Source organism: Megalobrama amblycephala, linkage group LG20 (genome assembly GCF_018812025.1).
Source record: "Megalobrama amblycephala isolate DHTTF-2021 linkage group LG20, ASM1881202v1, whole genome shotgun sequence".
Lineage (NCBI taxonomy): Eukaryota > Metazoa > Chordata > Actinopteri > Cypriniformes > Xenocyprididae > Megalobrama > Megalobrama amblycephala.
The window spans coordinates 27,954,979-27,971,666 of NC_063063.1; the positions used below are offsets into that span (position 1 = coordinate 27,954,979).

The following is a 16,688-nucleotide window of genomic DNA, read 5'->3' on the forward strand; positions in this document are numbered from 1 at the left end:
GCGTGCACCCCCTTTTGGATTGGAGTGTGGATCGCCTGTGACTGACTGTATGCACCAAACCGTGACATCCGTACTGTTATGGTTCGGCTCAAATACATGTACTGTTACACCCCTATACAATAATAAAATAACTATAACTTTTAAAATAACAATTATTATAATATTATAGAAGGAATATTAGAGATTTAATCAATATTTGAGGTGTTTTCATTGTCCTAATTATACAAAATATAATCATTAAAGTTTAATGTGTCTTATAATTATGCATAACATTGTTTCATTTTTAAATGTGCGCCTTTTGTACTTGATGAAATACACTGAACAGAAATTCTAACTGAAATACTTTATACCTTTTAAATTAACAGTCCACCCAAAAAAAATAATAATAAAAATAAATAAATCAATAAAAATGAGGTATGTATTCCAGAGTTACTTAGTGCTTCATTACTTTCATCTATCATGCTGAATTTATGTTGGTAATAATGTTGGTAAAGTTGGTAATTTATGTCATAGGTAATAAGCCATGTTGGTTTGGACATATTAACATCAAAAACTTTTTTTAAAAAAATCTCTCCACTATAATGCACAACACACATCAGAGGATTAATTGTAACATGGTAAAAAATGGCTGCAGTAAGGCAAGACCCTCTGAACGATTACCCGATAAAGGAAACACAGCAATCAGCCAGTAATGCTGAGTTTAACTGAGTGATAGAAGCCATGTCGAGAGATAAATAAGCACAAAAACAATGAAACATTCTCTATAGAAGCAAAGAAACTGCCCTTGACATTTCATCAGGACGGCATGATTATATACAGAATGAATCGGCCGACGGAGGCAGATGTAGGAGCGTGTAAATAAGCAAAATGAGACCCCAGTGATGGCTGAAATGGTTTTGCTGTGTGTGTGTGTGTGTGTGTGTGTGTGTGTGTGTGTGTGTGTGTGTGTGTGTGTATGTGTGTGTGTTACACCTGTCTCTATTCTCAGCGGTCAATCTCTGCTTGACTGCACTCAGATCTGAGTTCATGAGGTTATAGAAAGCTATACGTATCTTGTTAGCACTTGTCTGTTCATGTCAGCGTGACATACGACTGAACTAGTCTGTGTGTGTAGCTGCGATTTAATAGTAATTGGTGATATGGAGCAGGAATCTTACAATACCAGCTTTCACAGTTAAAACCAATACCTGCAAAAGTTCACAATATGTTACTTGACACCGCAGCAAAAATGTAATGTTAGTATCTTAATACAATAAATAAATATTAATTATTTTATAAATATAATATACAATTAAATATGGCAAAAAATTTAATATATTTAATATACTTAATATATTAATAATTAAATATAGCTGCACACAGTAGGAAAGTATTGTATTGGTACTGAAGTACCAGCACTTTCCATATCACAAACAGGAAAGACAAGTAGACACTTTTAAATAAACTTTTGCTGATAATTTACTCACCCCCATGTCATCCAAGATGTCCATGTCTTTCTTTCTTCAGTCGAAAAGAAATGAAGGTTTTTGATGTAAACATTCTAGGATTTTTCTCCATATCATTCATTTCAATGGGCACCAAACGGTTGAATGCCAAATGGCAGTTTCAGTGCAGCTTCAAAGAGCTTTAAACGACACCAGACGATACCAGACGATGAGTAAGGGTCTTATCTAGCGAAACGATTGGTCATTTAAAAAAAAAATAAAAAAAGTTTAAGTTTTATAAGCACAAATGCTGGCCTTGCTCTTTTCTCCAATGCGCTTGTGACGTCATGTAATACGCAATTACGTTGAAAAGGTCACGGTTGACGTAGGCGGAAGTATCGAGTCAGTGTTTACATTACAAATGTGCGGAAGGAGGATCGTATACACATATTCAAATGTCTTTGTGTCAGTTTATTGTTTAACCCTTTGAGCGGTACGTTCCCACATATGGGATGTTTATTTCTGTGCCCCTGGGTGTACGGTTCCACATATGGGATTTAGAATGTTCAGCGACGTCACATGACTGCTAGATTCAAACTGTGCTTTCGCGCTCTGGCTGCGAGACGGACGCGCGCTCTCTTGTCATCACAGCTATGCAGTGTTTTCAGCCACATAATGTTTCTTTTAAGGTTTCAGACATTTAAATACGCATAAGCACCATTAAACAATACATTTGGAGTTTATAAAATACACACTGATGTCAGACGTCAGTGGAAGCATCAATAAACAGTGAATTCAAATATAATTTGCCGACATTTATTCATATCAGACACACATAATGGGTCTAAGTAACTATAAAGTTTACTCTCTTATTCTTCCAGTTCACCAGCCACTTACTTGCATTTCAGGAGAAACTTATGTATTCACCTGCTGTAAATTAGACTGACAGAACTCTGTGAACTGCAGTGCAAACTAAGATGGCGGCGCCCATCTCGCATTATAGATCAAGATAAAGATCATTTATAAAGGTTTTTAAACGACAAAACACACTCACTCACACATATTTGAGAATCGGAATATCATATAGTTGAAGACATGTACGCAAGTTTGCGAATATTTTAAATAAAAAAGGAAAAACAAAATAATAGTGATCCATCTCTCATACAGTGTTATTGTGGCTACGTTCAGCGCTCGTGACACGCACGCATCGCCATGGAAACAATAAGGGCAAACGTTCTAAAATAAGGGTCGCCTTAAAAAAAAAAACTCACTCTGGTGGTCAGACTCACGCTTGAAAGGTGTGCGTATCCTGGGTATTTTAATATTGGAAAGCCTAAAAGAAAATTTTTGTCAGGACAGAAATTTGTGACTTTTCATAGACACAATCCTGAGCGAATGAAACTGTGGTTGCTACGCCTACGTCAACCGTGACCTTTTCAACGTAATTGCGTATTACGTGACGTCACGAACGCACATCGGAGAAAAGAACAAAGCCAGCATTTGTGCTTATAAAACTTAAACTTTTAATTTTTTTTTTTTAAATGACCGATCGTTTCGCTAGATAAGACCCTTATTCATCGTCTGGTATCGTCTGGTGTCGTTTAAAGCCCTTTGAAGCTGCACTGAAGCTGCCATTTGGACCTTCAACCGTTTGGTGCCCATTGAAATGAATAATATGGAGAAAAATCCTAGAATGTTTACATCAAAAACCTTAATTTCTTTTCGACTGAAGAAAGAAAGACATGGACATCTTGGATGACATGGGGGTGAGTAAATTATCAGCAAAAGTTTATTTAAAAGTGAACTAATCCTTTAATACGAATTCGCAATTCAGCGAATACAAAAGAAGTAAAATTCAGCGTAAAGAAAAAAACATGACAGAACATGATGAAACTGTCATGATGTCAAACATGGGTTAAATAAATGTGATAGCACTATATATATTTAATCACATTGATTAAATACAATCAAATCAACCTATTAATTCCACAAATTCAATATGCTAAGAGCCTAAAAGGATTCATCAAATGTAGGCTCCATCTCTAAAGTTATTCTTACTTAAAATGCTTGTTTTAGATGCTGCCAGTGTTATGTCTAAGTGTCTACTGAAATGTGTGCTAAACACATATAACATACAAATATGCACATACATTTTTAGTCCATGTGTCATCAGCTTTAAAGGGTTAGTTCACCCAAAAATGTCATTAATTAAAGTACCTCCTACACCATACCTGTAAGAACTTCGTTCATCTTCGGAACACAAATTAACATATTTTTGATGAAATCCGAGAGGTATATGACTCGTCCATAGACAGCAATTTATCCACCACTTTCAAGGTCCAGAAAGGTACTAAAGACATCGTTAAAGCAGTTGACGTGACTGTAGTGGTTCAACCTTAATTTTATGAAGTGACGAGAATACTTTTTGTGTACAAAACAAAACAAAAATAATGACTTTGTCATTTGACTGTGTCATTCTCATACTTTGTTTATGTCCAGCGCTTCCAGGTTCTATGTCAGCATCACACACATACGTCGTGCTGATCACATCATCAGCTTTAGCCAATACTGAGCCAGCATTCGGACATAAACACGGAAGCCTTCACTGTGCTTACTGCATCACCTGCGTAAGGATAATGACAGGGAAGAGAAGAGATTGTTGAATAAAGTTGTTTTTGCCCATAAAAAGTATTCTCGTCGCGTCATAAAATTAAGGTTGACCCACGGCAGTCACAATGTCTTTAGTACTTTTCTGGACCTTGAAAGTGTCAGTTAAATTGCTGTTTATGGATGAGTCATATACCTCTCGGATTTCCTCAAAAATATCTTAATTTGTGTTCTGAAGAAGGTCTTATGGGTCTGGAATGACGTGAGGGTGAGTAATTAATTTTCATTTTGGGGTGAACTAACCATTAAAAAACTCAATTTCAGAGAAAGAAGAGGTTCAAATGACAACACAATGACATGGAGAAAGATAATAAAGAGTAGAAAAGCATCATCAGAAATGAAAAAAATACAACACTCAATGCTAAGCAAGAGGGCAAAGAGAAAGTAAGAAAAAAAAAGCTTGTGTTGCTGGCAGAATGTATTTTAGCAATTATCTCAGGCTTGAAGGGAGTAGACAGTAAGTCTAATAGCCGAACAAAAATACAGCCGACATCCCTCGCCTTACTTTTGTCCTCTCACGCTCTAATTTGTCAGCAGAGCTGACACAGGCTTGGTAAATATTAGAATAAATAAACAGTGCATGAAAAGGGATAGTTAAAATGCTGGGCTCTCAAGGGCTGGTCAGAGGCGTCGCTTGACTCGCCTCTGTAAAAGGGAGATTCTCAGTAAGCGCAACTTGCTTGTCATTTGCATATCAAAGCAGCAACTAGAGCCGGGTGCACACTGTACAATTTGTGCAATGATTTTGACATTTGAGACCAATTTCACGAATTGTATTTAAAAAATAATAATAATAATTTTGATGTACAGCAGACATCTACAGACCATTGCTGAAAGGATTTTAATCAGAAAATACTGAAGGTATCACCATAAAAACACAAGAAATGCAAAAAAAAGTTGGGTACAACAGGGCTAAAAATAAATTATAAAAGTGGTTTGTTTATGTAATTCACTCAAAAATACAAACATGCATACTTGTTGCTCACATATCATTGTAGCCTAGTTTGTGCTGAATACAGTGTAATGAGACGTTTGTCATTAATATGTTTATAAGCGACTGAAAAAAATACATGTCAGGGCATGTTAAAACTACTCCAGGAATCAGCCAAATTTCCAAGTGCATCATCAAAAGTGATTGTTAAGAAAAGTGCAGAGCTGAATTTACTTTGCCATCTACTATGGATGGATACATAGCTAGTGAATTACAACTTCAATTTTAACCTGATCCTCGCACAAACCTATAATAACTTTAAGAGCTATATTCCAAAAGTTTTGAAATAGGAGGACAAAGTGCATTTACATGTATACATTTGACAGGCGCTTGTATTCAGTGCATTTAAACTATATATGCAATTTTGAATATCATTAAGAAAAACCCTTTTTATAAGTAGACAAAGTGAGACATTTTAATGCATACAAAAAAGATGGTACAACTTGTGCAAAAAAATGTTTAAATGGATTGCCTGACGGTATAGTTCCTATACATATACTAAGCCAAAGCCTTGACCTAATTACACTATAAATGTGGAATCTGTTAAAGGTTTGACCAGGCCTTATCTCTGTTTGCAAAATTGGCACTGAGGGCCTCATTTAATCAAAAATGCATATACCCTCTTTAGTGGAAGTGGTCTACAGCTTTAGTCAAACTGAAATTAAAGTTAGCACATACTGTACAGTGGCCACACACACACAAAATTGAGCTGCATTTAAAAAATGTATATCACTGTGCATTACACTGTATCAAACCAAGTTGCATTTAATTGTACAAAAAGATGTTTATAGTTAATGTGATGAACACTTGTGTAAAAACAGCCTGAAAAAGGGAAATAACATAGCACTATTTATTATTATTTGCCACTAATGTAATATAATTCATGCATTTTTAATCCTGGCTTTGGTGTCCAAATACTTGTTGTGGCCACAGAATTTATGATGATATTTATGAGTGGCTAACCAAACAGCATAGTTACATCAGTTCTGTCTGAAACACAAACTAATGTCATGATTGTTAATAATTCTTATCATCAACGTGGAACATCAAATCGGAAATTGCTTAAAATGGGACAACCTAATCTGATCCAGCAAACCTTTGGTAAATTTAGAGCATCTGCACCATGTTCAACAACACAAACACAGAGCACTTTGCCTTGCCTAAAGTCAGTGTACCTTGAGTGTGGAGAGTGGGTGTGTGTACTGTGTTCCTTGTGAGCATTATATTGACCTCATGAGTGTGTATTGACCTTGTGTGTTTGTCTGCCTTGAACTGCAACTCCCATGAGGCTTTGCAGACTCTAGTCCACCGGATATCATTCTGTACACTGCAGAACACATAAGACATACAAGCACACGAGGAGAATTGGGAATTGTTGTTGGGATCTTTCCAATTTCTTAGTCATTATTGTGGTCTTACACAGCTCACTTTTTTTCACCACATCTTACACAGTCACTGGCTCACTCTCTGTTCCAAAACAAAGGCAGTGCTTTAGAGCTAGGCAGCATTGCATACATCCTAAATAGAGAAGGCCATAATGTATTGCAATAAGCACAATGAAAGTTGCCAGATGAAGGTAAAGAAATAAAAAGTATAAAAATGTATTCAAAATGCTTAAAGTCCCTGTAAAGTCAATTCTGAGAATTCTTTCTAAACACTTTATAAATGTTACAAATGTATTGCTGAAACACATTACAAAGTCTGTGAATTGTGTAATGCTTAATTGTGAAGTTAGAGCGTTAAACAGTTTTTCACCAAGTCTCTGCTCAGGATTTTTTGGGCGGAGCTATAACGGGGGTCTGATGACGCACATCGTCCCCCGAGCATAGCCCCTCCCCTAACACTATATAACTGTCGATGACGCACCGAGCGTGGCGCAGCCTCTACAGCGGTTCACTCGCTCAATCTCGAGTGTCATTACAGTTATACAGCCCTGTGCACATTTAGCTAGTAATGCCTTCGTCACGCAAATGCATATTACATGGTTGTTATAATATACAATATGCTCGGTCTCCTTATTTAAATTTCCTAAAACGATGATATGAAGGATTCTAAAGTGATCGTTCTAACGTTACACCGGATAATTTTACAAACTTTCATCAGACAGCTGGGATTCACAGATAATCCACTGTTTTTGGTGAATGTGACTGAACAGACCTCGGCCCCCCCCTCCAGCCTCGACCTTCTTACCGTCCCGACGATAACCGATGATATATGGGGCCGGACAGAGTCTCTCCCGTCCCGGCCTTCATCCTCCCGTCTCGCGGCACCGTCATTTGTCGACTCGACAACAGTCCGGCAGTACGTGCCCAATGAGTGTAAGTTGCCGAGTTTGATTATGTTATAATTAGTAGGTAGTCCACAGTAACTCTACTAAAAAGTGCAACCCTCTAACCTGATTCTTTTGTTTATATGCATCAGTATGTTTGACTCATTAGACAAGTAAGTTGAGACGGCAGCTCTCGCGAGTGGGTGTGGTTTCAGCGCCGACAGCGGACACGCCCCCAGCGTTTGAGAGCAGAGAGCGCTGCCTATTTTTTCGAGATTTTGATAACTTATTTCATTTACTTGCAGATTATTTTAATCATTCAAATTTGGCTGGGTGGTTAATAACACATTTTTCTGTGGTGTGACAAACTCAGAACACATACTTTAAAAATGACTTTACAGGGACTTTAAAAATAAGTTACTATAAAAAAAAATCTATATTTAAAATGTATAAATAATGCACCATAAAAAAGTATCAATTCCTAATCATTATATTTATTAAAATTCATAAATATAAATGAGTATAAAATGTAAAAATCAAAATCTATAAATAATTCACTATAAAAAAAATCAGTATTTATTCAATTAATAAATAAATCACAATAATTCACAATGTAACATTCATTCAGTTTTTTTTAAATATAACACAAAAATTATCCAGATTAATTCAAAATAACTAATATTCTAAATGTATAATCTAATTTACTATAAAACATATTAATATTCATTTAAAATGTTTTATTTATTCAAAATGCATAAATATAATTTAGAATAGAAAATTATCACTATTTAATTAAAATGCATAAATAATTCACTACAAGTACCAATACGTATTCATTTAAGAAATAATTCACCATAAAAAAAAAATCAATATTAATTCAAAATGTAATATTTCATTCAAAATGTAGACATCATTTACTCTAAAAAATCCTAATTATTCAAAATATATAGTTCACTGAAAGTATCAATATTCAAAAACGTAATATTTATTGAAAATGTATTAATATAATTTACTATAAAAGTAATTCATTTGTTCATAATCACATGTTCAAAATGTATAATTTACTATAAAAAGTATCAAAATAAAATGGAATATACAAAATATTTAATAATATAATATACAAATATAATTTACAATTTAATAATAAATTGTATGTGTATTTGAGCAAAACTTCACCAGCATAGTAAACTCTACTTAAATCAATTGTGAATTGAGAGTTGTTGCCTATGTAGAATGAGGGTTTATTTCAGTTGCCTTATATGGCAGTTGCCTATGTAGGAAGCAGAAAGCAAGACAGCTTGCTCGATTATGAAACCATCTATCTTGTTTGATCTACTCTGTCTCTTCTGAAGCAGAATCGGAAACCCAGATGACTCCTGTTACTACCGTCAAGGCGAGTGACCTTTAAACTTCACACATGGACAAGACTAATGTCCCTACATGTAGTTCCAACACTATCAGTTATCTCCAATCTCTCAAAAACCCTGTTCGGTTATTGTTATTCGATTACATAAGAAATCTTTCATGTAGCATATGCAGCCATAGTTTATGTATCTCTTGCCCTACAGCTCAAGCTTGACTTTCTTTTGTCTTTGCTTGACAGATAATAAATAAATAAATAAATAAACAAACAAATAAAAGAATCAATCTGCAAATGAATGAATAATGCCACCATCTGTTGATGGCAATCTAAGATGCCATAAAGTTGATTTCTCCTTACGCCTGTGCGGTGATATACAGAGAACCAGACCTTTCAAAAGCCATCATGTCTTTGCCGCATGGCCGCCATATTTCACATAAATGCTTCAGTCACCTTCTTACCTTGTTTTGAGTAGCATAAACAGCAAATGTCTGTCTGTCTCTCTGTCCATTTTCTACATACTTTATTACGCTTTGTCCTTTGAAAAGTGGTTCAAGGAGAGCAAGCAATAATCCACAATCTGTTATGTTTCTGCAGGAACAGGCTGCCATTTTTGGTGTTTATGTAGGAGACTGAAGCTCAAGCAGTTGGTGACATTCACTGCCTGTTACAAGTATAATCCAATCACTATTTGCAGAATTTTTGATGCAAATGTGAGCGACAGACTAAAGATACAATGAAACAAATGCACTATATATATATAATGCTAATGTTTATGTCATCGAGTCATATAGCAAGTACTATTTCAAAAATCCTGTGTGAAGCACTTCGTTCTTTAATAACATGAGATTTTGGCCAAACAACTGAAAAACTGAGCACCTAGATAACTACAATAAACTTTATAACGTGTAAGTTGATGATAATGCAATGTGACGTGATTACTGCCTCAGATGCGGCCGCTCTAACGACGGACAAAACATGTATGTCTGAAATTTGCAGATCAAAAACCTTGAAACTCAATTTCAGCTTGAGTTTGGTGAAACATTAATAATATATTGACTAGGGCTGCCCCCTAATAGTCGACTAACCGTTAGTCGATTAGACGAGGCTTGGTCGAGCAAGATTTTATTAATTGGTTAGTCGCAGAAAAAAAAAATCTCCACAGGAAGTGGCGCAGTCCGTGAGGGACAGATTGTTGACGGCAGGAAATCCAAACATTCATCTTTCATCAACCTCAAATATGGCTTATCACTTGAAAATTGTAAGTAGTAGCAACTTTACAAGTCACTCGCTCTAATGTTAGCCTAGTCCTAGATAAATGTGCGCTATCATTAGGTGCATATCCAAGTGTTTGTGTGGAGAGCGTGCTTATTGTATGACATGGAGGCACCGGTGCGATCACTTTTGCATTTTAAAATACCCCATCATTTTAGTCATACAGATAAGAGTAATGCAAACTATAAAGGGTCTACTTTTATTTCTGTAAACTCACAATAACAGCAAAACGTTGTGCATTTGTAAAATAATGAAAACAATCAGGATGCCCTTTCTGTTGTCTCAGTCTCAGTGAACTTGAGCACAAAATGAACTGAAACTCAGCGTATACTTGCTTCACAAACACGAGAAATGTATCTATAGAAAGCTTGACATGTCTACTTTTTAACGAACCAATTCAAATGGAAAATAACTATTCTCAGATTATGTCATCCGTATGAAACATGCATATAGGCGCGTCCACTACTGCGGAGATGACGAGTCAGCATCGTTGTGCAGCCGAAAACACAGAAAACAATAAATTATTAATATGTTTAGACAGTCGCCTTCTGTTTTTTTCACGACTCACTCATAATCAGTACATTTGCCGGTGTGCTGTCGAAAGCTTTATGCTTGCGCATGAGCGCTGATTAGCGCTATGTTTTATATATATAGGCAATTAAAAGCTGGTTATTATGATTTATGGCTTATTAATGTAAACGTGCGATTAGTCGACTAATAGCTTAAATGAACGACTGCTAGTCATATAGAAAAATCTTTAGTCGGGGAAAGCCCTAATATTGACACATGCATGCAAGTGTCTGACCATACATAAAGCCACAATATCAACTTTGACAACACAATATTTAATTATTTAAAAAAAAAAAAAAAAAATAGTGTTTTTTTTTTTTTTTTTTTTTTCCATTTCCTGAAAAGTGGTGGTTTTGGACATATGATTGATATGTCAGCAACAATATATGTATATACATATACAAATATCATTTGTTAATGCTCCGCATCTAAGCTTAATAAAGCCTGAACCTCATTGTCAGTCCATCGGTCGTATTTTTTAAACTCCATTGTTGATTTGAAAAGCAAACAACTCTTCCTGCATGCACCGCAACAAACTTTAAAAAAACAATGGTTAAAAAAAATTCTGCATGGAGTCAACCAATCAAAATGCTGCATGAACTCAACCAATCAGCATGTTCAGCACGCAAGTCCCACCCCCGAAAGTTCCGGAACTTTGAAAAAGTACTACCTAGTGAGCAGGTACTTTCTGGGGGGGACATTTTTACCCGGAACTTCATTTAGACCCTGGTTCCTGCGGTCGAAACACACAGAGTACCACCCCAAAGTTCCTAGTTCCCGGGGAAAGTTCCTGCGGTGGAAACGCAGCTTTAGAGACCTCATTATGAGATAAATGTAATTAAACTCAATTGAATCGTATATACAGAAATCTGTTGAACTAATTAAAAAGCATTACAACTTAACCTGTTTCAAGGACTCAATGTTCCGGTGACAGAAGAGAAGATCATCATCAGCTTCACAAGGACAAGCATAGCGGTGGCCAATTACTTGGATTTTTTTGGTAGTTTTAAATAAATATTAAGTACAAGTATAATGATTTGATTGGCATGTTAGCTCAGCACAATGTATAAAACTACAATACGGCAAAAAAATGGGTTAAGCCCAAAATGGCTAAACAACACTAAGCTTTTAATTGTCTTAACCACAAATTATTGGACTGGAAATTAGCTCAATTTAAGCAAATGCACTATAAAAAGCCATTGCTGTCTCAGAAAAACATCAAAGACAGAATGAAGTTTGTGGCAGAATATGGTACGTTGTGCATGGATTGATGAATCACAATGAAACATGAGATGCATGATGATGCATCTAGAGCGGTGTCTTCAAAAATCTGGTGAGAAATTTGATAATAAATGCATCTCTACCACAGTAAAGCATGGAGGAAGAGATGTCATTGTGTTGGTATTGGTGAACTACTTCACTGTGAAAAGTCATTTAATGCTTTGGAGTACAGAATAGTTTGCTTCCCACAAATGAAAAGTTGTTATCTAAAGAGGAATGATCAGATGTTGTTTTTCAACAAGACAATGCTCCTGCCCAAACTGCAAAGACAACCAAGAAGTGGCTTGAGAACAAGTCCTTCAGACTCATGGTTTGGCCTGGTCAGAATCCAGATTTGAACACTAGTGAATTTTTCAACTACTCCAACTACAGGTGGAATCCATTAACATTGAGCAGAACAACATTGACTCTTCTTCCAGTAAAAAGCTGTCAGCAAGTTGGGGAAGGCTTTTCTGTGTCAAGTTACTTTATCTACATTATTTGTGCAATCTTTGCTAATTTCCTGACCAGTAATTTGTGATTTACAAGAACTTATTTCCAATAAAACCAGAGATACAAATTACAAAAAAAAAAAAAAAAAAAAATGTTAATACTGTAATGAAGTATAATTATTATTTAAGCGTGTTACACGAACATAGGCCAAATAACAACACTGTCAGCTTCAATAGTTAATATATTTTCTATTTTCATTTTTGTGAATTTTGAGTAACATGCTACAATTTAGTGTTGACAAATTAGATAAAATCAAATTAACACTTGTTTTACAAAACATTTACTCAAAATTCAGGACAAATTGACATCACAACAGCCATCCTAAATACAAAATAGTACTTTTGTATTTTGCAGTGTTTTGTTGTGAAAATATGAAGCTCCTGGCAACTGAAAAGTGCATTAACTTGTTCATTATACCCTTTTTAGTGCCTAATATTGCATGAGTTGATGTTGTTGTTACAGTCACATTACTACTCTAATTCAGTCCTGTGCCAAAATGATTAATCTGAATTTATTCTCAGATGGACATATACTAGAAGTGTGTACTCAGCTCATAGATGTCATTATGCAGTATTTTCCTCTCCTTTCGATAACACATACAGAGTGTGAGGTCTTTAATGTGCCTCATATTGTAGACTCTAATGAAAATTTCACAGTGATAAGGAACGGTACGCCCTCTACCTCCATTCAATCATGCATTTCAGGAAAATATAAGAGTTATTCAACATTATTACTTGATTTTATAACCACGCATGTGTTTCCGCCACCTCTCTTGGACAGCTCTCAATCTCACATTTTCCTTCCAACTCCTACCTTCAAGGCCTGGCAATTCTTTGCTAATTCATGAAATCGATGCAGGACGAGATAAATAATTCAGCAGCCAGCCACACACTGAGTGATTGCGGCGGGTTTGTTTGCATGAAAAGAAGGTGCGCAATACCGTTTGTCCGACTCTGTTGGAGTTGCACCTTGTGACAAACACACTGCCTATACTATCAAAAAACATGCTTACAAGGCGAGATTTGCTTTCAGACTCCTGCGGGTCACACCAAGACCCCTGTTGTGATGAAAATAGCTATAAAACAAAGTGTATATAAGGAAAACAAAGGAAAAACAACAAAAGCAGGAGAAGTATCCCAATCCGTCAGCTGTCCAGCAGAAGCACGAGTAACCTAGATTTAAAGAACCTGCAACTGTCTAAGGTAGAAACAAATGGGCAAAGATCACAGCCAAAATAAATGAAGAGGCATCCTCTGAAGACCTAGAACGACAGCCCACTCCATCCTAACACAGGTAGAATAGAGCTGCTCACCTCTGGATTCAGTCTCCTTGACCTGTTCACAAATCTCAAGCTTAGCTGTTAGAGTTTCTCCACCCGCTGATCAATGGGATCCCCTCTCCAGCCTGCAAAACACAAAGAGCATTGAGCTTGAAAGTCTATCGTAAAGAGCCATACTGTGGTTTAAAAATATTAAAAGAGCCATTTAAATGCATGTCACATCTTAAAAACATTCAGTAACGCATTGCAAAGGCACGTGTCACCTGTTTTTCAATAATTCTTTTTAAAATTATAACCTGATACACTTGATTATTTGTGACAAGCTCAATTTGCATCTCATTATAGTCATGGCACAGACATCTGGCAGAATTTCTCATTAGGAATGCAGCGAATCCTCAGGCCTATTATTATTATTGTTGTTGTTCTAGCTCACTTTTAACACTTTCTGGCCATGTACACACTGTAAAGTTTCAACCGCATTTGAGAGTCCCCTAAATTATTGTTCCATGTGCGTACGGAACAACGACTCATTCCCGAAACTGTGATGATTGACACCATGGTAACCAGCAATGTTCTGGCGTCTCACGTCATTGTTCAGCAATTTTAACTAAAGCATAGTCGACAGAGGCACGTGTTTTGCTTATGATTGGAAAAGCTGCTTCACAGAGAGCGCTCTTGCAGTGTTGCCACTTTTTATAAGCATTTTTGGGCTTGTTTAACTCTTTCGCCCCAGCGTTTTTTGTTTTTTTTTAAAGTTGCCACCGGCAGCAGTTTTTGGTCATTTCTTTCGCAACACTTGAATGTGGGTAAGTTTCATAAAAAAGCAACATTTTGAACAAAAAGCTGGAAAGAAAAAAACTACAAAGTGAATTAGCAATGCTTTTATCCCTTGTTTCTGCTTCTTTTTTGTAAGGGTTTGGATCCTGAGATTCTTCTGAACTCTTTCAGAAGTTGCGTAATAGCGCATCCATTCGAATAACAGTGAAAACACAAAAAGCCAGAAAATTTCGTCAATGGCTGGGAAGCGCTGTCTCATAAATTACAGAAATTTCTGCCAATGCCGGGGAAAGAGTTAAGCTTGGCTTATAAACTGATCAAGTTTACAGAGTTTTTGTAAACTTGTGAGCAGAAGCGGGTCGCAATGTTAAGGTTTTATTTTCAGCATAAAGCATTTGGATTTATTTTGGTTTATTGTGAACTGTAAAACCGAACAGTGAAATTAATTAAATGAAATGAGTACATTTCACTTAAATAATAGAGAAAGTTCATTGTATTACTAGAAATAAGTTGTGTGAACTCAAAATTTGATTGTAGTAAGCTGAACGTAATATGATTGAGTTTCAGCAGATTTCTAATTCCCAGCATGCTTTGCATCAGAATGTATAAGGAAATAAATGTTGTAATTAAGTGTTATTTTGTGTGTTTTTGCACAAGATTACCATAGGGAGATACGAGTTAGTGTTTAATATTGTGTTATGTTGGGATTTACAGGGGGTTGTGTTATGTTAGTTTTGTAAACAATAGTTGAGTTAAATAAAACTACCCAGCACGTTGGTCAAACATTTAAACGAAGTCAAAAAAAAAAAATATTCACTGGGTTTGTCCATATTAAACCCAACTTGGATTGTTTTTTAACCCAGCATTTTTTCCCAGCATTGTATCTTTGCATTTTCATAGGTTTTATCAGCCAAACTGATAAACAAGTCAAGAATGCTTGCCACACACATTCATACTCACTTAAGTTTCGAAGTGGCCCATAATCACTCCTCCCACAGACTCACTCTAGCATAACCGATTTCCTTGAAAAGTCCAAATATAGTGAGCATGGTTAGAAACGGAGACCTATCCAATTACACGTTTCAGTGTGAAAAATAGCCTTCTGCTCATTGATTTGACTCTTACACATGACGTAAGTTTGTGTTCCTGGAATATGTTTTGGAGCCCATCGCCCACATGTCTGCTCAAGGATATTAACATTCAAAACCAACAGTTTTAGAAGGAATTCGCAGCACTCATGTATAATTAGAATCCTGGAGAGCTCCACTGCACAACATTCCCTAACAGGACGGAATAATGATGCTGAATTTATAATAAAAAGAAGAAAAAAAAAAAAAGAGTCAGACTTTATATGGGTCTTGACCTTCTTTAAAGAGAACGTTTTGGGGAATGGGCATGAAAAATAGGTGCATCCTATGGTTGAAAAGCTGTCAGTGTAAACTGATTGTGCTTAAAGATTTTACAATCACACTTTCAAATGTTTGACAGACATATATGTGCCCTAGACAATCTCTAAAAAATGTATTCTCTATTGGTTGAAAAAAAAAATTATCAATGATTATTTAAAACTTTGAATAACAAAATTGAGTAAGGAAATGGAAATGTAATTTAGGGCCCTATAAAATCAGTTTTACTTTTTCCCAAATACCATTTTATTTTATTTTTTAAGGGTTTTTTCCCACCCCATTTTAATTTGTTGAATTATTTTTTAGTAATCAAAAAGCATGTCTAATTAACTGAAATCATGAAATAATTTATTAAAAAGTTCCACAAAACTTAGCATTTTTGGTGTCCTATGAAATCTGTTTTAGTTTTTCCCAAATTCCTTGATTTCCGTTTTATTTTTTATAATTCCATTTTAATGATTCAATAAAATTGTAATCACCAAAGAGCATGTCTAAGCAATTAAATTCATAAAACTTTAACAATTTAACAATTTATTATTTTTTACAATAGGGTTTTATGGAATGTTTATTGTGTCCGTTTTAATTTTTCTGGATGTATGATTTAATACAAATATATTATCAAAAATGGTGGTAATCAAATGAAGGCATAAAACATTAACAAGTCAATCAATTTTAAAATGCAATCAAAAGAAAAAAGAACAAATCCTTTTATTATATTGGCAAACAAAGTGCACATCAGAGGTTTTAATAATTGTATTATTATATTATAATGATAAGTATATTCTACTGTTCTACTAATAGTAATATATTTCAAGTTAAACCAAACTTTTATTTGCTTGAAAAAGTACCTTGGATATTAAAGTATAAATTGAGAAAAACAATAATAAAAAAAACAAA

The 16,688-nt window shown here is 35.3% G+C and overlaps 1 protein-coding gene across 5 annotated transcripts in view; it reads right to left on the reverse strand.

Moving 5' to 3' along the window:
• The window catches only part of LOC125255269 (cadherin-18), a 265,912-nt gene that overhangs the window by 177,036 nt on the left and 72,188 nt on the right, over positions 1–16,688 (reverse strand). For 4 of the 5 annotated variants that reach the window (XM_048170341.1, XM_048170335.1, XM_048170337.1 and 1 more), the window contains exon 2: positions 13,642–13,733. The exons of the other annotated variant lie outside the window; for it this stretch is intronic. The gene's annotated coding sequence lies outside the window, so the exon portion shown is untranslated. The remainder of the gene's footprint in view (positions 1–13,641; positions 13,734–16,688) is intronic. 5 annotated transcript variants of the gene reach the window in all.